This window comes from Bos taurus, chromosome 11, assembly GCF_002263795.3.
Source record: "Bos taurus isolate L1 Dominette 01449 registration number 42190680 breed Hereford chromosome 11, ARS-UCD2.0, whole genome shotgun sequence".
Taxonomy (NCBI): Eukaryota; Metazoa; Chordata; class Mammalia; order Artiodactyla; family Bovidae; genus Bos; species Bos taurus.
This window is the reverse complement of record NC_037338.1, coordinates 8834187-8859400: the sequence shown is the minus strand read 5'-3', so window position 1 is coordinate 8859400 and position 25214 is coordinate 8834187.

Below are 25214 nucleotides of genomic sequence, written 5' to 3'. Positions count from 1 at the left end.
ATCTTTTTTTTTAAACTGCAGTAAAATATATATTGGGCTTCCCTGGTGGCTCAGTAGTAAAGAATCCACCTGCAAATGCAGGATGCGCAGGTTCAATTCCTGGGTAGGGAAGATCCCCTGGAGAAGGAAATGACAACCCACGCCAGTGTTCTTGGCTGGGAAATACCATGGACGGAGGAGCCCGATGGGTTACAGTCCATGGTGTCTCAAAGAGTTGGATACAGCTTATTGACTGAAGAGCAACAACAAAATATATATAACGTAAAACTGACCTTCGTGATGATTAAGTATACAGTTCTAAAAAATTAAGTATATTCACACTGCTGTTCACATCATCACCATCCATCTTCAGAACGTTTGCATCTTCCCAGACTGAAACCCCGTCCCTGCTAGACAGCAACCCCAGGCCTTCTCTTTTCCTCAGAATCACCATTCTCCTTTCTGTCTGGGTGAATCTGACTGTTCGAGGGACCTCCTATAAGTGGAATTCTACAGCATTTGTCTTTTTGTGACTGGTTTATTTCACTGAGTATAATGTCTTCCCAAGTGGTGCTAGTGGTAAAGAACCTGCCTGCCAAAGCTGGAGACATAAAACACTCAGGTTTGATCCCTGGGTCAGGAAGAGCCCCTGGAGAAGGGCACAGCAACCCATTCCAGTATTCTTGTCTAGAGAATCCCATGGACAGAGGAGCCCAGCAGGCTATGGTCTATAGGGTCACAAAGAGTCAAAGACAACTGAAAGCAACTCAGCACACACCCACAATGTCTTCAAGGTTCATTTGTGTTGTAGTCTGTGTCCGAATTGAATTCTTTTTTAAGACTGAGTAATATTTTAAATGATGAAATCTTGACCTGGTGGTAAGTCTGAGGGGTGGAAACTTGGGGAGTGTGGGATGGCCTCTCTTGGGGAAAGGGTATGTTTTTTGGAGGTTCATAAATTACACTATGGAGTTAGTGGTCTATTTTGCTGCTTTCTGAAACCACCCCTGGCTTAGTTTTCCGAAAAAAGTTCATAGCATTTGTGAGGTATGGAAGATGGAGGAATTTACAAGGGGTCATTGAAACAAGCATGGATTGAGGACCGCTGTGTGCAGAGTTCACGCCAGCCTGCTTTAAGGGCTGCAGAGAGTGAAGCCAGCTTCCTGATGTCACACTTGCTTCTGACATCACACTTTTTCAAAGGATGCCTGTTCTTGTTGGCATTCAGCGTGCTTACATACATTTCAAGACAATTTTTGGTCATGAGAGCAAATATTTACCAGGTTATTCGCCAAATGAAAGGAAAACAAAACAGGGCCTTTCAGGGCTGAGCCCGTATCCAGGGTGTGAATTTAAAGCAACATCAGCTCCTCCCCTTTTAAATCTGATTCATTTGGGTACCGGGCCTGAGTGAATCAATTGTGTGGGGATTTTTTTCCTCCCCGTGTCACTAATATTCAAGAAAAACAATGATGTATTTGAAAACCCAATGAGATTAGACTAAAACCCAGAATAAACAAGGATTTTGGTATCATCCTTTCTGGACTCATGTCTTGCATGTTATAAATTCTCCTGGTCCCATAAACACATTGCAACTAATTACGGCTGAAGCTCAGAAGGCTTGGGGGCTGAGTTCATAGTACTCATGGTACTCTTCATTCCAAGGCATGAAAATGGAGCTCAATTTCTTCACATTGGCAAGGGCATGCTCTTACTCAAGGTCCAAAAACACTGGGAGGCAATGGAGTCTATGCAGCCAAACGCAGGGAAGAGGAAAGAGAAATAGAAATCAATCATTCCTCATCACTTGGGGTTTTGGTTTTCCTTTAGTTTGTTCATTTATTGCAACAGCTGGAAGGGTGAGCTCAGCTGATTTAAAGATATTTTGTGATACAAACGTATTTGGTGACAGTTCAACTGTTGGGTGTGTGACAAAAGCAGAGAGATTAAAATCATGGCTCTAGGTTTGAGAATTCTTTGACATCATAGAGAAGTACTGGAGGTTTTCATTCTTTGAGCTTACATACGGCATGCCTGCGATCAGTTATCAGTTTTGAGGACGGAAACACAGCAGCAGAGAGCCACGGGGAATACGGCCAGAGCAGGGACCTCCCGAGGCCAGGCCTGAGGACCCTACTAGGCACATGGGGATGAGGGTGGGGAATGGGAGCTGTGCCTACAGCTCACAGGGCTTTCAGGAGCTCACAAAAATGTTTTCAGTTCTTAAGTTCAGAAGAAAAAAATAATGAGCTTTTGAGTCAAATAAAGTATTTGGCTATACAGTATTAATATATTTGTTTGGGGGCTTCCCAGGTGGCTCAGCAGGTTAAGAATCCGCCTGCAATGCAGGAGATGTGGGTTCAATCCCTGGGTTGGGAAGATCCTCTGGAGGAGGGCATGGCAATCCACTCCAGTATTCTTACCTAGAGTATCCCATGAACAGAAAAAACCTGGCGGGCTGCAGTCCATGGGATCCTAAAGAGTCAGACACGACTGCAGTGACTTAGCATGCATGCATATTTGTTTTTATATTAAAAAACAGTTGGGAAATGCAATTTTTTAATCTTATTTTTCTGGAGGAAAAATCCTGTGAAGGCAAAAACGTCTGATCCCCTGAGGGCCACGATGAGCTTCTGTGGGATGCAGAACCACACGAGCTGAGGGTGGGCTACGGAATGAGAATGTAGGTAGAGTTTGGCCACCAGTCCTGGACCCAACGCTCCGTGGATACAGAGGGGCAACTGCAGCTGTTCTGTGTGCTTCAGGGGTGCTCTCACTATTTGGCATATACTCTTTGAGAAAAATGGTATGAACTCTCTTCCTTCCTGCAATAAATATTTATTGAGCAGGAGATAGGACTCAGGAATCTGAGATAGTCTTCACATTTAAGGAGCATACAATCCAGTAAAAACACACAATACTTTTATGTAGCCACATGACTTTTTAATTTGTCTTGAAAATTCCAAATGTCACAAGCAAATTTCTCTGCAAACTAAAAGACAGTTTCTGATGAGTGTTCAGGCATTTTGTCTTGAATTTATATTATCAACTTGATCTCTCTGCTGTGTTAGGAGATACTCATGAGGCAGCTGAAAGGGATAATATTAAAATAGATTAGGTGATTGTATTCAGTGTCTATAAAAAGCTATAATCTAAAGGCCTAGAAAGTTTATTTCTATAACTACTAAAATGTAAATGGACATTCAAATGTGGCATTCATATTTTTAGCCAAACATGGCTTTTATCACATATAAACAAACAAGTAATCCAAGATTGTCAAAGAAGTTGTTAGAAGTAGAAAATGACTAATTAAAATAAGAAATACCGGTCTTATTACCCTGCAGTGGTCTGGAACTGAATTGAATGCTGTTTGATTTAGGAATTATAGCAATTCATATCTTAAGGGCTCTGGAGTCTTCATCAAACCATGGAGAATATGGCACATTAACTCTGGAGACCATACAGAGGGATGCTAAGCTAAGGAACATTCTAACCAATGGGAATTCCTTGGGGGGCGGTTCAGCTTCTCTCCTGCATTCCATTATTGATCTGCTTAGTTCTACGTAACCTTTGTTCAACACCCACCATTTTAGTCAAATTCTTTTTCAGGATTGGTAGCAAATACTCTTTATTTTCAGGATGCCACCTATTCAATAAGCATATTTCTTTGTTCCTCCATGTAGGGTTTTTGTGGACCCGAAAATGAACAAGGTGATTATAAACTTGCAGAGAAACTATTTAAAGTTTTCTCAGGGGCTGAAAATGTAGGCTTGAATTGCCAAGAGCCACTCCCCAAATCTCTATAATTTGATATACTTTGAGTTATACCTATGAATAATCAGTCATAGATAACAATTTTGAGAAACAGAAGAAAAAAATTAATCCCTTAGAAAGACATCTAAAAACATTTCCCTTGAAGTCTGTGGGTAATAATTCCTGTAGGAAATCCATCATTCCTTGTATTTGACTTAGGATTTGCTTTTCAAATCAATTCAATTTATTCCATTTTTATTGAGTCCCTACTATGTGATAGATAAGGAAAACAAAAACAATGTGTCCGAATGAAATACTTTTGTATATCATTTCAGGAAATGGTGCATGCCTTACTACTGACAGTGAAAGGAAGTTTTAGTTGCTCAGCCATGTCCGATTCTTTGAGATCCCAAGGACTATAGCCTGCCAGGCTCCTCTGTTCATGTCGATTCTCCACACAAGAGAGTACTAGAGTGGGTTGCCACATCCTCTTCCAGGGGATCTTCCCGACCCACAGATCGAACCCAGGTCTCCTGCATTGCAGGCAGATTCTTTACCATCTGAACCATCAATGAAGCCTACTACTGACAGTAACCTAGTGCTATTTAGAAAATATTAAACTCTGTAATTGTAGAAGTGGTTCTTTTAGAGGGAGCTTTGGTGTGTGTTTTATCGGGCACACCTCGTGATACTGCAAAGAGCTAATGAAAAATGGCACCAAGATACCACCATGGGTTGAAGAGCCGTATATAGTTCAATCTTTAAGTCTTTGCTACTTACACCTAATCACACCAGAAGCCCAGAATCAATGGGCCTCAAGAAACAGCTGATCACCTTTAGTTACCTGTACTCTGAGTGGTATCCTTGGAAAGGATTCTTAGAAATGTCTTTGATTTCAAATTTAACACATAGCACATTTAAGAACTTACTTTACTTCTTCCTCATTTTTTTTTTTCTGGATCGATTCACAGGTGAAATTTCATGTTTTTATTTCTTGCATTATTTGAAAGTATCTGCAGATGTTAACGTTTTCCTTGCACCCAGGATTCAGTTAGAAAGCAAATATTAGCAGATATGTGTAGCAAGGATGTAGCTGAACCATGTGTAAAGTAGATAGCTGGTGGGCAGCTGCTGTATAGCACAGGGAGTTCAGTTAGGTGCTCTGTGGTGACCTAGAGGGGTGGGATGGGGGTGGGGTGGTGGGAGGGAGGCACAAGAGGGAGGGGATGTATGTATACATATAGCTGATTCACTTTGTTGTATGGCAGAAACTAACACAACATTGCAAAAAGAAAATAAATAAACAACAAAGTAGTTGTGAACAAATTCAGTCTCTAGGGTCCAGCTGCCTCTGTTTGTATCTTGATTCTTTCGCTCACCAGCTGGGCAATGCTGGGCAAGTTACGGACCCTCTCTGTGCTTCTGCAAGATGAGGTTAGAGATAGAGCTCACACATAGGGTTGTGAGGATGAATATCTGGAAAGCTTTGAAAGCAATTCCTGGGACATAGCAAGTGCTCAATAAATGTCTACTGTTATTATATTTAAATGTAAAATGTAATTTTTACTATCGTGTATTAAAATATACAGGCGAATTTAAATCTCTTACTTTATTTTTGGCTACACTGCGTCTTCCTTGCTTTGAGAAGGCTTTCTCTAGTTGCAGTGCAAGGGCTTCTCATCGCCGGGCACAGGCTCTAGGGTGCTTTGGTTCTGGAGCCGTGGCACACAAATCTTAGACGATTCGGTGTGTGGAATCGCCGCAGACCAGGGATCCAACCTGTGTCCCCTGCAATGGCACGTAGACTCCTAACCACTGGACCATCAGGGAAGTCCAAATCCTAGTGGATATAGTCAAATTTATTCTCACAGTCACACTTCAGAGAAGAGAATGGATTGTGGATGAGGAAAACTGACAGGGACTCTATTCATTGTTACCAATCACAAAGGATATTTAAATACAGACACTTAGCAGACGGCAACAGAGGGAGGTCAGGAGTTCTGTCTTGATTTCCACTGTTTTGCCAAAAGTTTTTCTCACTGTGGAGCTACTTGGTGACACTGAGGTCCTGGATCTTGAAGGAGGTTTTCGCTCCTTATTTTCAGTGTCTAATTCTTCCATCAACTTTGCATCTCCTTCAAGGTCTAAAGTGGTTTCCTCACTCCATTTGGTTCCTTTATGGTCACCCTCTTTCAGCCCGGAGCCCTCCCCTTACGCTCTGCCTGTTGGACTGATCGAGGGGCTAGTAGCGCTTCAGGGACTCAGCCAAGGAGCCTGAGGTTCAGCTGCCTTGCTCGTGATGACTGTCTGTGTATGATCGCCAGTTCTTGCTGCTAAGTTGTTATCAACATGTTGAGATGAAGGAGTTGGATTCACCACGTGGACAATTGGAACTGAAGAAACATTGAATCCCAATTTTCTGAGCTTGACCTCAGGGATCTCCACATTGCTTCTAACTGGCGCCTATGGCTCTTTGGACTGAGAATTACTTGGGATTGGATCTTAGTTTTTGCCGCATCACAAAATTACTTCTTGGCAAACACCAGAACAGTGGAGCAACCTTAGGGATTGTATGGTTACAAATCCTAGCGGTACCTTGCCTGTCTCTGCAGTACTTCTCTGTTAACCCCCTGCCTGACATTATTGCTATGTCTCTCTCTGCCTTTACAAGATTTATACTTCAGTGAGGCAATATGATTTTGTTCTTTACTTGATGAATTTCATAAAGGTTGGGTAGAATTTTCCCTCTTTAAAGTTAACATCCTTTTAAAAATGTTTATATTTTATATACAAGCCATTTTATATTAACATTTTCAGTTTTGTAGTTAGTTTGATAACAAAGCTAGTAGAGGTGCTGGAATTCCAGTTGAGCTATTTCAAATCCTAAAAGATGATGCTGTGAAAGTGCTGCACTTAATATGCCAGCAAATTTGGAAAACTCAGCAGTGGCCACAGGACTGGAAAAGGTCAGTTTTCATTCCAAGTCCAAACAAAGACAATGCCAAAGAATGCTCAAACTACTGCATGATTGCACTCATCTCACATCCTAGTAAAGTAATGCTCAAAATTCTCCAAGCCAGGCTTCAGCAATATGTGAATCGTGAACTTCCAGATGTTCAAGCTGGTTTTAGAAAAGGCAGAGGAACAAGAAATCAAATTGCCAACATCCTCTGGATCATTGAAAAAGCAAGAGTTCCAGAAAAACATCAATTTCTGCTTTATTGACTATGCCAAAGCTTTTGACTGTGTGGATCACAATAAACTGTGGAAATTATTCAAGAGATGGGAACACCAGACCACCTGACCTGCCTCTTGAGAAACCTGTATGCAGGTCAGGAAGCAACAGTTAGAACTGGACATGGAACAGCAGACTGGTTCCAAATAGGAAAAGGAGTACATCAAGGCTGTATATTGTCATCCTGCTTATTTAACTTCTATGCAGAGTACATCATGAGAGACGCTGGGCTGGAGGAAACCCAAGCTGGAATCAAGATTGCCGGGAGAAATATCAATAACCTCAAATATGTAGATGATACCACCTTTATGGCAGAAAGTGAAGAAGAACTAAGGAGCCTCTTGATGAAAGTGAAAGAGGAGAGTGAAAAAGTTGGCTTAAAGAGCAACATTCAGAAAACTAAGATCATGGCATCTGGTCCTATCACTTCATGGGAGATAGATGGGGAAACAGTGGAAACAGTGGCTGACTTTATTTTTCTGGTCTCCCAAATCACTGCAGATGGTGATTGCAGCCATGAAATTAAAAGACACTTACTCCTTGGAAGGAAAGTTATGATCAACCTAGATAGCATATTCAAAAGCAGAGACATTACTTTGCCCACAAAGGTCCGTCTAGTCAAGGCTATGGTTTTTCCAGTGGTCATGTATGGATGTGAGAGTTGGACTGTGAAGAAGGCTGAGCGCCGAAGAATTGATGCTTTTGAACTGTGGTGTTGGAGAAGACTCTTGAGAGTCCCTTGGACAGCAAGGAGATCCAACCAGTCCATTCTAAAGGAGACCAGTCCTGGGTGTTCATTGGTAGGACTGATGTTGAAGCTGAAACTCCAATACTTTGGCCACCTGATGTGAAGAACGACTCATTTGAAAAGACCCTGATGCTGGGAAAGATTGAGGGCAGGAGGAGAAGCGGACGACAGAGGATGAGATGTTGGATGGCATCACTGACTCAATGGACATGGGTTTGGGTTGACTCCGGGAGTTGATGATGGACAAGGAGGACTGGCGTGCTGTGATTCATGGGGTCACAAAGAGTCAGACACGACTGAGCGACTAAACTGAACTGCACTGAATGACATTAAAAATTATATTTCAATGGAGCCTGCCCGTCTAAAGAGAGATGCTCTCATCGAGTGTTGATGGAAGACCACTTTTGGAAACACCAAAGCGATAGTGTCACTGCTTGCAGTTGTGCTGCTCTTTTCTCAAAGCTCAGAGGCAGGTTCAAACCTCGTTTATGCTCAGTGTCACTCAACGCAATGATGTGAATGTCATACTGACAATCATTGAATTTGATCCATCACTGGGGCAGAAGAGAGCCTTCCTGAGATGGATTTGGAAATAGAATGAGGATACACAAATTAGCCAAAGCCAGCACCCCAGAACTGAAAGTGAACCTGCTCTGAGAAACCAGTTGCTGGTGGAAGCACACAGATCTCCAAGTGGTACATGTGTTATGAGAGTAACATGGAATATTACTCAGCCACAAAAGGAAGGAAACAGTGCCATTGGCAGAGACGTGGATGGACCTAGAGACTGTCATACAGAGTGAAATAAGTCAGAAAGAGAAAAACAAATGTCATATAGTAAACATATATGTGGACTCTAGAAAAATGGTACAGATCAACTTATTTGCAAAACAGGAATAGATGCACAGATCTAGAGAACAAATATATGGATATCAAAGGGGAAGGGGGTGGGTGGAATGAATTGGGAGATTGGAATGGACACATATACACTATTGATACTATGAATAAAATAAATAACCTATGAGAACCTACTGTATAGCTCAGGGAACTCTAATGCTCTGTGGTCACTGAAATGGGAAGGAAATCCTTAAAAAAGAGGGGATATATGTATACCTGTAACTGATTCACTTAGCTGTACAGCAGAAAGTAACACAACATTGTAGAGCAATTATACTCCAATAAATGTTTAAAAATGATATTAACAAAGCCCTGTATTTTTCAAGATCTCTGTCCTGTGCCAACATCACAGTCTGGGTGGGTTGGGTGGGGAGGAGGGTGGAGAATGACAATTCTACCAAGATTGGAAAGGAAGAAACCAATTTAATGGTAACTGTCTGGTAATTAGTTTACTAAAACCTAAATTGAATCATGTAGACACAGGAGTATGTTGAAAAGATTTTTAGCTTTCGAGAAAGGAAATCCATTGCAATAAAAAGTCAAACAGCCTCTTCAGTGGACGGCAAGAATGCCTCTCAGTTTTCTATGTGTGAACACAGTCCCGTCACATCAAATTATCCAACTAGTTAATAAAAGCAAATTCCCTTGAAACTGCACATTCTTTAAGCCCTCCAAACGAGCAGCAGTCAGCTCAGGCTATGCTTGGTGGTCCCCGGGGGTGGGGGGTGATGGATTTACCCACTGGCTGGCTCCACTGCAGGCTACCTGGGTGCCGTCTGGGCCACAGGTCCAGTAAGCATCCTTGATGGTGTGGAGAAGAGTTTCTTTGTGCCTTCCCACACCTCACCCACGAGCCCGAAGTTAGCCGGTTCACACACTTCCCTGAGTTTCTCCATCTCCTATGCCACTGGCCTGGAACCAGAGTTTACATCTACAAATCCCCACTCAAAACACAGAGGGGACAGGGCCACTCACTGGGGAAAACGTTTACTTTCCTCCTTCCTTTGTACTGTCTGGGGAAGCGGCCAAAAATGTGCTTTTTGTTTACTGGTAATGGGTCCTGTTGGATTAAATGACTTAAGAATGTGTCTATTGCAATTAAAAGAGGTATCATGTTTATATTAACATTTTAAAGTTTGGTTACTCTGGGAGCATCAGTTTACACGAGTGTAAATGGGCTGTAATGAATACGATGAAGGATCCACATTAAGAGTGTAGCGCTCTAGAAAATACCCTGTGTTTAAATAGCCTCCCCAGGAGCAGCTGGAGGATGCTGGAATGGAGTACTTCAGGGTGTGGGTCTGTATGGCTTTGTTGTTGTTGAGTTGCTAAGTTGTGTCTGACTCTTTGCAGCCCACGGACTGCAGCACACTAGGCTTCCCTGTCCTTCACCGTCTCCTGGAGTTTGCTCAAACTCATATCCGTTGAGTTGGTGATGCCATCCAACCATCTCATCTTCTGCTGCCTTCTTGTCCTCCTGCCCTCAATCTTTCCCAGTATCAGGATCTTTTCCAGTAAGTCAGTTCCTTAAGCAGTAGGTAACAAAAGATGCTCTGTGAAATTCTTCCCCCGTGAAATCTTCATGACTGTCTTGGCTTCAGGTTGCTTAAGATCTGATTGTGCAGAAAACAGATGTAAGAAATGGTTGTGGGGAAATAAAACTAAGTTTTTAGATTTAAATATTTTGCCAGAAATGTTCAGGTTGAATGGGAGGGGAGTTTGGGGGGAATAGATACATGTATATGCATAGATGAGTCCCTTCACTGTTCCCCTGAAACTATCACAACATTGTTAATAGGTTATATCAGTTCAGTTCAGATCAGCCGCTCAGTTGGGCAGTTGGGTCCTATTGAGGTAGAGGTTATATACCTCAATACAAAATAAAAAGTTTAAAATCAAAATAAAATAAATATTTCACCAGAAATTTTGATTGAGGTTATAGCATTCAGGAGAGGAGGAGGCTAGGTCTGCCCTCTGGATTTAGGGCCCAGGGTTCATGGCATCTACTTCTCTGCTTGGTGACTGGTTGTTGTTCGGTCTCTAATTCATGTCCAACTCTTTGCATCCCCTGCATTGGCAGGTGGATTCTTTCCCACTAGTGTTACCTGGGAAGCCCTAATTTCAATCATTGTGTCAATTACTCTCTATACACCATTATAAACTTTTAAAAATCTGGTTACAAAAGTAAAATGTTTATTGAGAAAATTTGGACAGATACAAAAATAATAGGAGGGAAAAAATAAGCACTAGAACGCAGGGTGGAGAAGATTATGTAGGACTTAGATTGTCTAGCATTCAACACTGACTGACTGCTCATTAGCTGTGTGATGCTAGACAATTGAATCTCTCTTTGCTAGACTTTCATCACTGTTGAAATAAAAAGCAGAAAAGTATCCCTCCTGTGACTTATTTTCATGACTAAAAGAAATAATTCCTTCAAAGTTCTATCGCATTCTTTGGTGCTTAGGAAACTCAGTCTGCTGTTTTTATCCTTTCTTCCAGTTTTTACATGTGCATATTGCATACGATATACATGTGTATGTATTTACAAAAGAGGGGTCACACTGCAGTGAATGTGCCATGGCCTGCTTTTTAACTCAGTATTATCTCGTCAGCATTTCCCTGAGCTATTTCATATTCTCTGAACACGTGGCTTTTAATGGTGGAATAGCATTCTATTCTATGTATTTAGTATAATTTTCTTAACTCAGTCTCTATTGTTGGTTAATTAGGCAGTGACGATTTTTTACTATTATAAATAGCATCGCAGTGAACATCCTTGTACATAATTCTTTGTTTCTCTGATAATTTCCTTGGGATAAATTCCAAGAAGCGTAATTATTAGGTCAAAGGATCAGAACATTTGTAAGAATCTTGATCCATGTGCCAATCTGAGTTCCAGGAAGTTTGCCCTAAATTTATATTCTCTGCAGTAAGACAGAGGAGTTTTTATCACACCTTGACCGTTAATGAGCAATGGACAGAATCTGATTTTGGAGGCCCAGATGGGTCAGCAGTAAAGAATCCACCTGCCAATGCAGGAGACACTGGTTTGATCCCTGGGTTGGGGAGATCCCCTGGAGGAGGAAATGACAACCCACTCCAGTATTCTTGCCTGGAAAATTCCATGGGCAGAAGAGCCTGGCGTGTTACAGACCATGGCATCATATGCATGCACAGCTTAGCGACTAAACACACACATCATCTTCACGACAAGAGACCTGATAGAACTTTCCATTTGTCAGTTTTGATTCTAGGAGTGACTTTTGGATGATCTCAGGAGAATAGACCTTCAGGACAGGTTTCCTTTGGAAAATTATTCTGGAGTACTAAAATGAACTTGAAAGTCTATAAATATGTAAATATGAAAAAAATAAATGCAGCTTGCAATTATTTTATGAACAGCATTCTTATTTTTTAATTTTTCATTATTTTTAAATGTTTATTGAACTAATATCGTTCACTTGGTGATTAATCTGCACCCCTTGGCCCTAGGAGTCCCACTTTCCCTGTTGCGTGTGGGAGGACAGTGCATCCCCAGGAACTAGGGAGCATGGTTTCTGCTGCACGGAGACCCCCTTTAATCTCACTCATGCTTGGGTACCAACTCTGGGTCCATGCCATTGGCTTTGCCTAAGAATTTGTTCTTGACATTTAAATAGGAATCAAAAATGACATCTTTTTTTTTCTTTTTTCTTTCTTTTTTTAAATTTACAGTGCTTCCCAATAATCCATGGCAGAAAAGATGCTGGTAATAGAGTTAGAGTAGTTGAATTGAGGAGCACTGCCCCTTGTCGTAAGATGCTGTACTTGCTACTTACAGATGCCCTGATATTTTTGAGTCCCTCTGATCACCTGCTCTTTACCTGATCAGGCTAATATGAAAAGTTAAATTCACCATGATGATGGGTGCATTTTATATGAATATATATTGGGTTGGCCAAAAAATTCATTGGGTTGTTATGGGATGTTATGAAAAAACCAGAAACAAATTTTCGGCCAACCCTATACACTGTGCATTTATTCGGCCAGGGCTTTTTGTTTGTTTGTTTGTTTGTTGGAAAGAGTGCATACTATTTTTTTCAAAGTTAATTGTTGATGTATATTTTTTAAAGGTATTCAGCAAATATTCTAAAGCTGAGGTAAGGGAAAATCTTTACATTCTCAGTGCCTGGCACACAGTAGGTGTGTTGAATTACTGATATAATTTTCTTATAGCTTTATTTAAAAAATTTTATTGGAGTATAGTTGAGGTACAATGTTGCGTTTCAGGTGTACAGCAAAGCGATTCAGCTATATATAGAGATACATATGTGCATTCTTTTTCAGAGTCTTATCCCATATAGTTGTTACAGAGTGTTGAGTAGGTTCCCTGTGCGATACAGCAGGTCCTTAGTAGTTATCTATTATATACAGCAGTGTGTACACGTTAATCTCAATCTCCTAAGAGTGAACACCGTTCAGAAGAGACAAGACTCACATGGGACCGTGAGATGGAGATTTGTGTTGAATCTCAGCTTGTGTACAGAGCAGGGTGAAAAGGAAAATCCTTCCTTTTGCTATGAGTGTGATGGCTATTCATACATTTGTGTGAACCAACAAGGAGTGGTTTCTCTGTGCTGTGAGCAGTGATGGGCACCTTGCCCCCTCAGACTGGACAGTGGGTGGCGTGGGGGTGGCTGGCGTGGGGGCCGCCAACGCTCATGTTGGGCCTGACAGCCCAGGGCAGGCTGGACTGGAACGTAAATTCTTCAGGAGGGTGAAAAGCCACGAAACAACCCATCACCGAGACGCCAAGGAGAAGGCAGAGCGTGGGTAAACAGAACTCAGAGCTGGATTGGTTAACAAAACGGTGCTGTGAAATTAGATTTCCCTGGTTTCCTTCCTACTTTGCTTAACTTGTGTAACATGTTGTTTTGGTCACAAGTTTGAGTTTCTTCAGTCTACAAAGTTTTATGAAAATGAAGTCCCCAGTTAGATGTTGTCTTATATCAACAGGGATGAATTTTTTATCTTTATTTTTTATTGGAATATAATTGCTTTGCAATGTTGTGCTAGTTTCTGCCTTACAACAAAGTGAATCAGCTGTAAGTATCCATAGATCCCCTCCCTCATGGACCTGCCTTCCAGCCCTCTAGGTCATCACAGAGCACCCAGCTGAGCTCCCTGGTGCTATACTGCAGCTTCCCACTAACTAACTGGTTTATTCGTGGGGCTTCTGAGGCGGTGCGTGTAGTGAAGAATCTGCCGGCCAATGCAGGAGACATAAGAGACATAGGTTCAATCCCTGGGTCAGGGAGATCCACTGGAGTAGGAAGTGGCAGCCCACTCCAGTACTCTTGCCTGGAAAATCCCATGAACGGAGGAGTCTGGTGGGGTATGGTCCATGGGGCTAAGAGTCGGACACGACTGAGCAACTTCCCTTTCACTTTTCACTTTCATGCATTGGAGAAGGAAATGGCAACCCACTCCAGTGTTCTTGCCTGGAGAATCCCAGGGACGGGGGAGCCTGGTGGGCTGTGGTCCATGGGGGTAAGGGTGGAACAGGACTAGTGCCTGAGCAGTTGGTTATGCATGGTAGTGTATATGTGTCAGTGCTATTCTCCCAAATCACCCCATTTCCCCTTCCCTCCCTGCAGTGGGGCTGGATTTTGACTTGAACTGTTTGGTGACAGTCGTGCTTCACCTGTGAAACAGTGACTGTTTCCCAATCACACAGTCATCACTGAGTAGCGAGGGCAGGCTGGCTCACGCCGCAATTGCTGTGCGTCTTTGGTAGCGTTATATGGCAAATCTTCTAGAACACGTGACGCTTGGACGAATGCTTTGATTTTGGTGTAGACCGTGCTTCGACTCGGTGGCTGCCGGGGACCGTCGTCCCTGTCGGCTCGCTGCGTGCCCCTGAGGCCAGCGACAGCGGGGCGCTAAGAGGCCCTGTCCCGGGGAGAAATAGCGTGAGTCGGTTCAAGCTGGGACTTGGGACTCTGAATTCCTCGCTCAGCCTTGAATTTCTGCTTTTGGCATATGAATCCCTCTTGATTCTTATCTCAGTCTGTAAATAGCACAGAAATTGCACATGGAAAAATGGAACAAATCATACTTTCTTTCAAAGGGCAAATTAAACATTCCATAGAATAAGAGAAGAGTTGTTAGCAGGGGGAAAAAAAAATGCACCCTCACTAGCACCAGTGTGAAAAGAGAACGGAGTCAATTGGACTCCGACTCAACCTTCAAGAAAGTTTTGAGCATTTGCACTTTTTTTCTTTAACCACCCTCTTAGCCCTCCTGCCAAATATCAAATCCTGAGTTTTCCGAAGGTTTGAAAATATTCCCATTAATTTTTTTTTTCTCTCCTAGCCCTGTATTTACCAGGGCTTGAAATGGAAATACTGAAACCTAGTAATAAAGGGCACTATGGTATTCCTGGTCTGTCTGAGGCCAAGCACTCCTGGCAAAACTCTCAGGAAGTCCCATTCCTACCAGGCTACAGTGGAGGTTTCAGTTCTGGACTGTTTTGAAAATTCAGGTAAATTTAGAAGAAGCAGTTTACTTAAAGAAATGAAGTGAGGTATTTCTTTGACTGAAAAACAAATACGTTTGTGAAGGAGATTCAGAAGCTATCTTCTTGAGAAGAAAGAGGAGATAAACCTGCTGTGAGGTTGACCTTGTAATTAGAGCATCTTCTCCTCTGTGGACAGGAGACACTAAATACGTTAGCTATGATTTAGCCAGAGTTCATGAGCACATGCGGATTGCTGCTCACCTGTGGGATTTGAGAATGCCATCATCTTATTCTGCCCATCATGCCTTCACGAAGAAGCTGTTATGTGAATGCTTCAGGCAGGGGGTCTTCTGACCGTGACCGTTGCTCAGTGGATGACTAGACAAATTCGGATGAGGGAAAGATGAGGGGGCTCAGCGCACCTTTGTAAGACAACCATACTCCAATAAAAATTAATTTAAAAAGAAGAAGAAGAAGAGAAGACTCAAAAAGAGAATGCCTGGCTCTAACATGCATGAAGCTGCCATTCCGGAGGCTGGGTCTTGACGACGTTCCCAAAGCTGGCTAGTGGTCCCTGCTGCATCTCTCAGCTTCTCCTGAGCTGCATTTCTTCAGTACCCTCACTCCGTGCCTCTAAGCAAAGCCCCTTCATCCATTTGCCCTTTCTTTCTGGGAAGGGCGTCCCTGTTCCTCTCTAGGAAGGAGATGCCTTCAGTGAGGGTCTCAGCCCCACCCTTCTCCTCCTTGCAGGGTAAGGGCCCTCCTCCTTCCAGGGTAAGGGCCCTCTCTCCCTCTGGGCCTGTTGGGTCCCGAGTCATTCTCCCGAGCAGGCAGGACACCAGCATGCAGCTGGGGCTGCTCAGGCCTCCACTCCTCTGCAGGGAGACCTCCCCTAGAGCCTCCTTTCTCTTTTGCTTATCTATGATTTCATGAACATTTGCTCTTAGTATGTAAATTTATATATTAAGCAAAAATTCCTTTTAGAAAATATGGGGAAAACACATCATACGATAAAGAAAACTCACCATAGTCTTTTCCCAATGTTCTCAGTGCATTTAGTCATTGTACAAAATTAACTTCTGTCAGTGAATGAGGTACAGGGGAATCACAAAAGTAGCAATAACTAAATAAATAACAAGGGAGATGTTATTATTATCACAGAGGCTGTTTATGCACATTCTGTTGCAGGCTATTACAATAAATCAAATATTATAAGACAGTCAATCTTATGAATTTTTTGGTTTGCCAGTGCATACAAAACTTATGTGGAGGTAGGCCTGTCATTTGTCCATATTTTACCAATGAGCAAACTCAGGCTCAGAGAGGCTAAATGACTAATAGCCACACAGAGACAATGTTAGAACCAATGCAGAAGAAGCTGTGGTACATATATACAATGGAATATTACTCAGCCATAAAAAGGAAAACATTTGACTCAGTTCTACCAAGGTAGAGCCTATTATACAGAGTGAAGTAAGGTCAGAAAGAGAAAGACAAATATCGTATATTAATGCACATATATGGAATCTAGAAAGATGGTACCGATGAACCTATCTGCAGGGCAGCAGTGGAGATGCAGACACTGAGAAGAGACTTGTGGACACAGCAGGGGAAGGAGAGGGTGGGGCGATTGAGAGGGTAGCATGGAAACGTATACATTACCATAGGGAAAATTAGATAGCCTGTGGGAATTTGCTCTGTGATGCAGGGACCTCAAGCCCAGTGCTCTGTGACAACCTAGAGGGGTGGGATGGGGTGGGAGGTGGGAGGGAGGTTCAAAAGGGAGGGGACATATGTATATCTGTGACTGATTCATGTTGATGTATGGCAGAAACCAACACAGTGTCGTAAAGCAATTATCCTCCAATTAAAAATAAATACATTTGAATTAAAAAGTTTTAAAAAAGTTGAAAACAAAAAAATGACAGAGGTTCTAGAAAGGCAGTGATGGGAGGAGATGTTAGCTTTGGTAGAGGTGGCATTATGAATTGAATCTTGTGGTGAGTAGGTGAAAGAGTAGAGAGGCTTCCAAGGTGGAGAGCCAGAATAGCTAGGATGGCCGGGCTCAAGCATGGAAGGAGAGTAAGACATCTGGGTTTGATCAGATATATGCGCAGAAAGGCGGAGTCACTTTTCTTATGAAGTTTGTAATGCCCGCTCCTCCAAAGTCAGCCATTGGCTCCTGTGTCTGAGCAGCCAACCACATTACTCTCTGCTCCTTCAGAATCTACTGCCCTCCTTGTTTAATTCCAAATTCAGGGAGACCAGAATACTACCACTGAAGGAATAACAGAGGTGATGAAGGCAAAGAATGAGCAGAGAAATCGGGTTGCCCATGGTTATTATGGGAAGGGCTTTCATCACCCATATTTAAGTTAATATCTTTTAAACAGTTTAAAAAAAAGCCTTGAAAGTATACTTTTAGTGCATTTATATTCCTTTAAAAACTGTTTTACTCTGAAATATTATAAAATTTACAAAAAAAATAGTTGCAGAAAGAATACACATTTCTGTATATCCTTTGCTGAGCTTACCCAGATTTTAACCTTTCACACAGTATAATGATCAAACTCAGGAAACTAGTATTGATATAATAATGTTAATTAATCTAGGGGCATTATTCAAATCTCAGCAGCTGTCCCATATATGTTCTTTTTTGGTCCAGGATCTAGTCCAGTTTATTTGTTGCATTTTGTTTCACATCTGTAGTCTTTTCCAAACTGCTACAGTTTCTTAGTCGCTCATAATCTTAACAGTTTGGAAGAATCTGGCCGCTTAGTTGATAGGATGTCTCTCAATCTAGGTTTCTCTGATACAGCCTCAGCTCAGGTTATACATTTTTCTCAGGAATACCACAGAAGTGATATATTGTCCTCAGTGTATCATATGGGGAGGTACCTTGTGTAAAAGTAAAATAATTATTGGTGATCTTAATCCTCACTGCTTGGTTAAGGTATTGAAGATCTGAGAACAATAGTTTACAAATGAAATCATTTAAAATGATTGATTTTGAAGGTATTTTGCTTCCCTAGTAGTTCATTTGGTAAAGAATCCGCCTGCAATGCAGGAGAGCCCGGTTCGATTCCTGGGTTGGGAAGATCCCCTGGAGAAGGGATAGGCTACCCACTCCAGTATTCTTGGTCTTCCCTGATGGCTCAGCTGGTAAAGAATCTGTCTGCAATACAGGAGACCTGGGTTCAATCCCTGGGTTGGGAAGATCCCCTGGAGAAGGGAATGGTAACCCACTCCAGTATTCTGACCTGGAGAATTCCATGGGCTCTCCCTGGGGTTGCAAAGAGACTGAGCGACTTTCACTTTCACTTTCACTTTGAGGCACTTAGTCTAACAGATGTGATGGAAACTTTTGACTTTTCAATAGGAGGGAATATGCAAAAACAAATCCTTTATTGAGTGCAAACATGCACATTATCAGAAAAATGTCAAAGTTAATAAGAGGAATTTAGAGAAACTATGTAAGTGTAGATGAAACACCCTTTAAGGTTTATGTATGAGAGTCGTACACGTTGTGGGGTTTTGTCAGGTTTTAAATATATGAACCACAGTCTGCTGTTAGAATTCTGCAAACTTTCAAGGCTTTTGCATGCCTAATGCACTTTGTAAGTGTTATCAATTAATAAAATGTATGTCATAGCAAACATTTGGTAAATATTTGCTATAATTATTGAATTGTACTTACCTCAAGTTTTTTTTTCCTTCCACTTCTGAAAAAGCACGATATGATTGCCGTAGAAATTGGCAGCCACACAGATGTTGAAGTGTGAATTTTGGATGTTTGCAGGTTGTAAATATGTGGAATTTTGATCTTGAATGGGAGTTTAACATTAGAACCTTACATGGTTGGAAAAATTCTGCAATAGCCACAATTTCACATTTGCATAAACAGCTTTATTATCGTTGGAGTAATATATATAGAAAGAACACAAATTACTCTGACCAGAGTTAAACCTATAAAGCAATCACATTTGAATGAGGATTTTACTTAAAATCATAGACTCATCAACTTTAAAGTGTTTTTATCTTTCACAAGAGACAAATTTAGCCTGTTATGAATAAAATCCTGTAATATTGGCATTTTCTGGCTGGCGTATGTGTATTGCCTCCGTGGAACTTTAAAATCAGACCACACATATGAAAAAATTAAAAAAGAGGCAGAGAACCAAAACATTTGACCAGATTTTTTTTTTATTCCACATAGTAAAATAATTGAGTCTAAAGTGTTTACTTTAATTGAATTTTAAGCCTATAATCCATTTCAATTCTTGATTTCACTTTGAGGTGCACGGTGCACAGAAACTGCTAGAATCTTCTGAGGTTTATCCTCCTCATCCCGGCTGTTGGTACTGGCACTGTTCCTGTCCCTTTGCTCCGTGGAGGTACAGTTCTGGTGGTGTAATTTTACAAGTATTTTGTTAAAATATTCAGGGAGTTAGGTACCTACATTCCAAACATAACAAATTACAAGGTGTTCTTCTTGATTAATCAGAAAACTTTACGACACACTTTTTTTAAGCCTAAGGCTGAAAACAATTTGTATATCACCATCAAAGGTGTGATAGTCATTTGAAGAAGTCTGTACTTTTGTTCAGCGTCATGGACAAATGTTGGACTAATTATTTGGCTCCTAGGAAGTTTCACTCAGCCATGTCTTAGTTGCCTATAGTTTGAAAATAAAAAGCAATTGAACTGAGAAATGCAAACATAGTCTTGCATGATATTGCTATTTTTATGGTAACTCTAAGTCGGTTTTATATAGCAAAACTCCAAACTTCAATTGAGGAAACCTTTATTTTTAATATGTTTTAATGCAACTGGTTATTAATGCCACCTCTTAAAAATATTAATTTGTAAATTTGGAGGGAATGAAACAAAATTGTCTAATCGTTTGAAAGCTGGTAAAACCATTTAAAATGAAAACACTCATCTACAGAATTTCATTTCTCTAGTCTCATTCAAATTGATGTTAACTTGTCAAAGCCATTCTAATTTTTATATATTCTATTCACTCTTAAAACACGGAATGGTGCTTGGTTTCTTAAATTCAGCAGTGGAGTGTTGATTTGGGAGATAGAGCTGCAAAAATGTGAAAGTCTTTGTATTTTTCTCCTTACAAATCAGTGGCTTGCGCAAATATGAAGAGGGGGAGGGGACAGTTCCAAGGTAGAGTTCTTTGTCTTTCGGATTTATTTTTAATTGGAGGATAATGATTTCACAATGCTGTGCTAGTTTCTGCTGTGTTGTGCTACCGTGCTCAGTTGTGGCCGACTCTTTGTGACCCCATATGACTGTAGCCCATCAGGCTCCTCTGTCCATGGGATTCTCCAGGCAAGGGATACTGGAGTGGTTTGCCATTTCCTCCTCCAGAAGAACTTCCCAAACCAGGCAAAGAATTTGCCTGCAGTGTAGGAGACCTGGATTTGATCCCTGGGTTGGAAAGATCCCCTGGAGAAAGGAATGGCAACCCACTCCAGTATTCTCGCCTGGAGAATTCAATGGACAGAGGAGCCTGGTGGGCTATAGTCTATGGGGTCACAAAGAGTCCCAAAGAGATGGACACGACTGAATTTCTGCTGTACAACAACACAAATCAGCCTTGTGTGTACATATGTCCCCACTCTCTTGAACCTCCTACTGCCTCCCCTGTTCTCCCACCCCTCTAGGTCATCACAGAGCACCTGGCCGAGCCTCTGAGTTATACAGCAGTTTCCCACTAGCTATCCATTTTACCCATGGTAATGTACATGTTTCAGGGCTACTCTCTCAGTTCGTCCCACTCTCTCCTTCCCCTGCTGTGTCCACAAGTTCGTTCTGCAAGGTAGAGTTCTTTTAAGGAGGAAGGGATGAGAAAAGATGGAGGAAATATACCATCGTTTCCCTAAACATCAGATGGAGATTGGCACATAGCTGGCCGACTTCAGTCTTTATTTTGAATTTGAAAACAGGATTTTTGCTTCTTTAGAGATTTGGAGTTTTACACACAGCCCTGTGGAAACCATAGGGATATTATCCCCATTTTGTGGATGGATCAGTAGAGGAAGAGAGGCCACACAACCTGTCAAAGATTGATCTGCCAGCAATTCAGACCCCAGTGGTCTGCCTCCAGATTCCTGGGTGTGTTACCCTGCTGTCCTGGAGCTGAAATTAGTATGGCTGTGTGTTGTTTCGAGGCCTTTGCAAAGGATGTGGCAAGCAATCTTGACCACTATTAGTTTCTTAAAGATGATCTGAAAATAAAAATAAGTGAAAGGAATGAATTTGAAATCACATGGGGTCCCATTAGCAAGTGATGAAGACAAGAAAGCTTCTGGAGGGTGTAATTCCAGGTTTTTCAGTATGTTTGGACTGATCAGAACACAGACGTACATTTGCTGAGTCTTACCAGTCCATCCTAAAGGAGATCAGTCCTGGGTGTTCATTGGAAGGACCGATGCTAAAGCTGAAACTCCAGTACTTTGGCCACCTCATGCGAAGAGTTGACTCATTGGAAAAGACTCTGATGCTGGGAGGGATTGGGGGCAGGAGGAGAAGGGGACGACAGGGGATGAGATGGCTGGATGGCATCACCGACTCGATGGACATGAGTTTGAGTGAGCTCCGGGAGTTGGTGATGGACAGGGAGGACTGGCGTGCTGCGATTCATGGGGTCGAAAAGAGTCGGACACGACTGAGTGACTGAACTGAACTGAACTGAAGCTTTCGTTTGGGCTTCCCAGGTGGCTCAGTGATTACGAATCTGCCTGCTGATTCAGGAGAGGTGAATTCGATCCCTGGGTAGGGAAGATCTCCTGGAGAAGGAAATGGCAAACCACTCCAGTATTCTTATCTAGAGAATCCCATGGACAGAGGAGGCTGGTGAAAGTGAAAGCAAGTCCATGGGGTCACAAAAGAGTCAAACATGACTGACCAACTGCACAACAGCAACGACAAAGTTTTCTTTGGGAGAAGTGGGGCCATCCATCAACCGGCCAATCCCCAGTGTGTCTGAGGGTGAGTATACTATGGGGACGTGCCCAGGTTAGACAGCAGTTCACCAGCAAAGCAGACTGAGCTCTCTGCAGAAGTCTGCCCGTGTATGTGTGTCTTACATTTTTCCTTTCAAATTGTTGCTGCTCCTTTTTTCCCTTCTCTATCCTGGCTGATATCCTTCTTTCTTTCCTCAAAATAGGATTGTACTTTTTGCCTTGTTTCTCTCCAGTTTTCCATCTAACACATTTCAGGTCTCCTTCCTCTCAGCATGCATTCTTTAAAACCACGGCATCTTTTCTTCTCGTTAGATAACAGTTATTTATACACATGTCATGGTTGTGGTTTGCAATCACACAGTACAACAGGCAGTGCTGTAAGAGTCATCCTTATAGTTAAATCTCGGGGCAAAATAATATTTTTTAACATAAACTCCTAGAAGTGAAGGAGTCAGAATAAAGGCCCAGCACTTTTTATAGTGTTTAATAACGACTTCTGGTTAGTCCTCAGAAGGTGTCAGGGTATTCTTTTGCACCCGAGGCGTGGCACAGAGTATTTTAATTATTTCTTATTGAGGTTAACATTTTTTCACATGTGAGTTAGACAATTGTACGTTATTTTGTTAATTGCTTGTTCATGTCAGTTGCCCTTTTTTCCCTAATACATTATTCATTAAAAAAATCGGTCTGTAATAATTCTGCCTGCATGCCTGCTGTTAACTTTTAGTTGTCATAAATAGTTAATATGTTCCTAAGTTGTCATTTGCCTCAAAATTGAGGTTTTTATAAAAATAGAAATATGTGACTTACATTGTGCTTTTAAATATAACTTGCCTTTAAATCTGGTAATTTTGATTCTTCAGAAGTAAACCCAAGTAAAACATTATAGAAGATTTAGTTAATCATTAAATGGTCTTTCATCCGCTTAAAAAGCTGCATGTGAAACCCTTCTCACTCACAGACTAGATATGCATTATAAGTACTAAACAAGATCTCATATTTTTAACAGAAAATTCTTTCTCTAATTGCATATGTATCTTCCACATGCAAACATAAAGCACCCATCCAGTATTTCCACAATAATGTTAGATTAACTGTATTAAAGATACCTCATGGTTTGTTACGCCAAAACTGTTTTTTCGACAATCATTTACATGAAAGAAATGAGAGTTCATTCTCCTTTTCCTACCACTGACTCATCATGAATTCTTTCTAAAATATCCTCTTGGTTCTAATTTGCTTGGTGGTCGCTTATTCTTGTTATCATGCCACGCTTGCAACATCCTCTTGTTGTTTCTGGAAAAGTGTATTGTGAACTACAAGCTTATGCTATTTCTTAGCCCTTGTATGTCATTCTTAACACACACAGGATGATTTGCATTCATTTGTAATCATTGTTCTTTGCAAAATACTGGTAAGAGTGCTATTATAATAACTGCCATTTTGCCCGTGGGGAACCTGAGAGCCAGAAAGGTTAAGTGACTTACCCAAAGGCATACAGAGCACTGCCGGCAGCTCCAGGATCTCGGATGGGAATCCTTAGAGGTTCCCTATTGTTTAGACCGAGCAGCAGTAGGGCCCCTTGGCTGCGTTTCCTTTCTTCCACCTGTCACGTTTTGTTACTCCTTCACTCTGCCAAGGATTCTTTAAGAACACGTGACATGCTTATAATACAAGGTCGGAATAATAATATCCTTTCTTCTATTTTGTCTTTCTCTTTTAAAATGTATTATTTCAACAACTTGGAAGTAGGTGGGAAACGGAGAAGTCATTCAAGCTTTTTTACATGGAATGCTCGAATGGAATCATTGAAGAATCCAGAAGTGGATCTAGTCTTTTTCCCGAGCAGATGGGAAATGCACTCGAGTGAGAAAGCTACACATGCACTCTACTCACATATGCTTAAAGAATAGAGGGGAAGAATGAATATTAATGGTGTCACAAATAAGTGCTGTGAGTTCAAAGGTTCTTTTAATTGTTTAGAGTCACTGCAGCAGAAGTCTGTAGGAATATGAATTTCCAGTTACCTTTTAGGTTTATTTTGTAATATAGCGTTTTAAAAAGCTACTCCAGGGTACAGAAAACTATTAAACTGTTGCATAAAGGTTGTTAGTTGAAAAGGATTTCTTGGCTTCACGTCTCAGAGAACAGACTCTTTTCGATGTCCTTCTAAAAGGAACACTGGAGCTTTCAGTGTAAGATTTTGGGAATGGTTAGAGAATTCTGCATTTGGGTATGTTTTGGAGAAATCAATACTGTATTCATAAATAATGTGTGTGTGTTCAGTTGTGTCTGTCTCTTTGTGACTCCATGGACTTTAGCTCACCAGGCTCCTCTGTCCATGGGATTTCCCAGGCAAGAATACTGGAGTGGCTTCCCACTTCCTTCTGCAGGGGATATTCCCAACCCAGGGATCGAACTGTGTCTCTTGCAACTCATACATTATGAGGAAATGTGATTTTTATAGGGATCTTTGAAAAGCATCTGAAGAATGTGAGGAAGATGGTTATTCAGCTTAACGTAGGGCCCAAATGTGGAACACAACCCTTGTTTTTTGCCTGTTTTTTTCAGCAATCCTTTCCCTGAGAAGATTTCAGTTATCAGGAAGCAGCCATGTCTTTGAAGGTAATCATATTAAGAGGGGAACCCAATCCTATTTACCTTGGAAGTAAGTTTTCTTTTTCAGATTTCCAGAAGTAAGACTCAAACACATATTTAACTAATTCACTGGCTCTGTATGAAGAGAAGGAGGGCCCATCTCTTCCTAGAGAAGCTCCTCCCACCTAAATTCTCTTTCTCTTTATTTCAAAGTGCTCTTCCTGCACCAGGAAAATTGGAGATAGAAAGAAAAACTCACCTTTTTTTTTTTTTTTTAAAGCAACCTTAGGCCTTTGATTTCAGAGAGTTATAAAACTGGAAAACCAAGCAAGCAAGCAAGGCATCCTTCAGCTTATCCCTAAGTCAAGAAGATGTGGTACACATGTAAGATGGAATGTTACTCAGCCAGCAACAGGAACAGAGCAGAGTCATTTGCAGGGACGCAGATGGACCTAGAGTCTGTCATAGTGAAGTAAAGCAGCAAGAGAAAACCAAATATTGTATATTAAAGGATGTATGTAT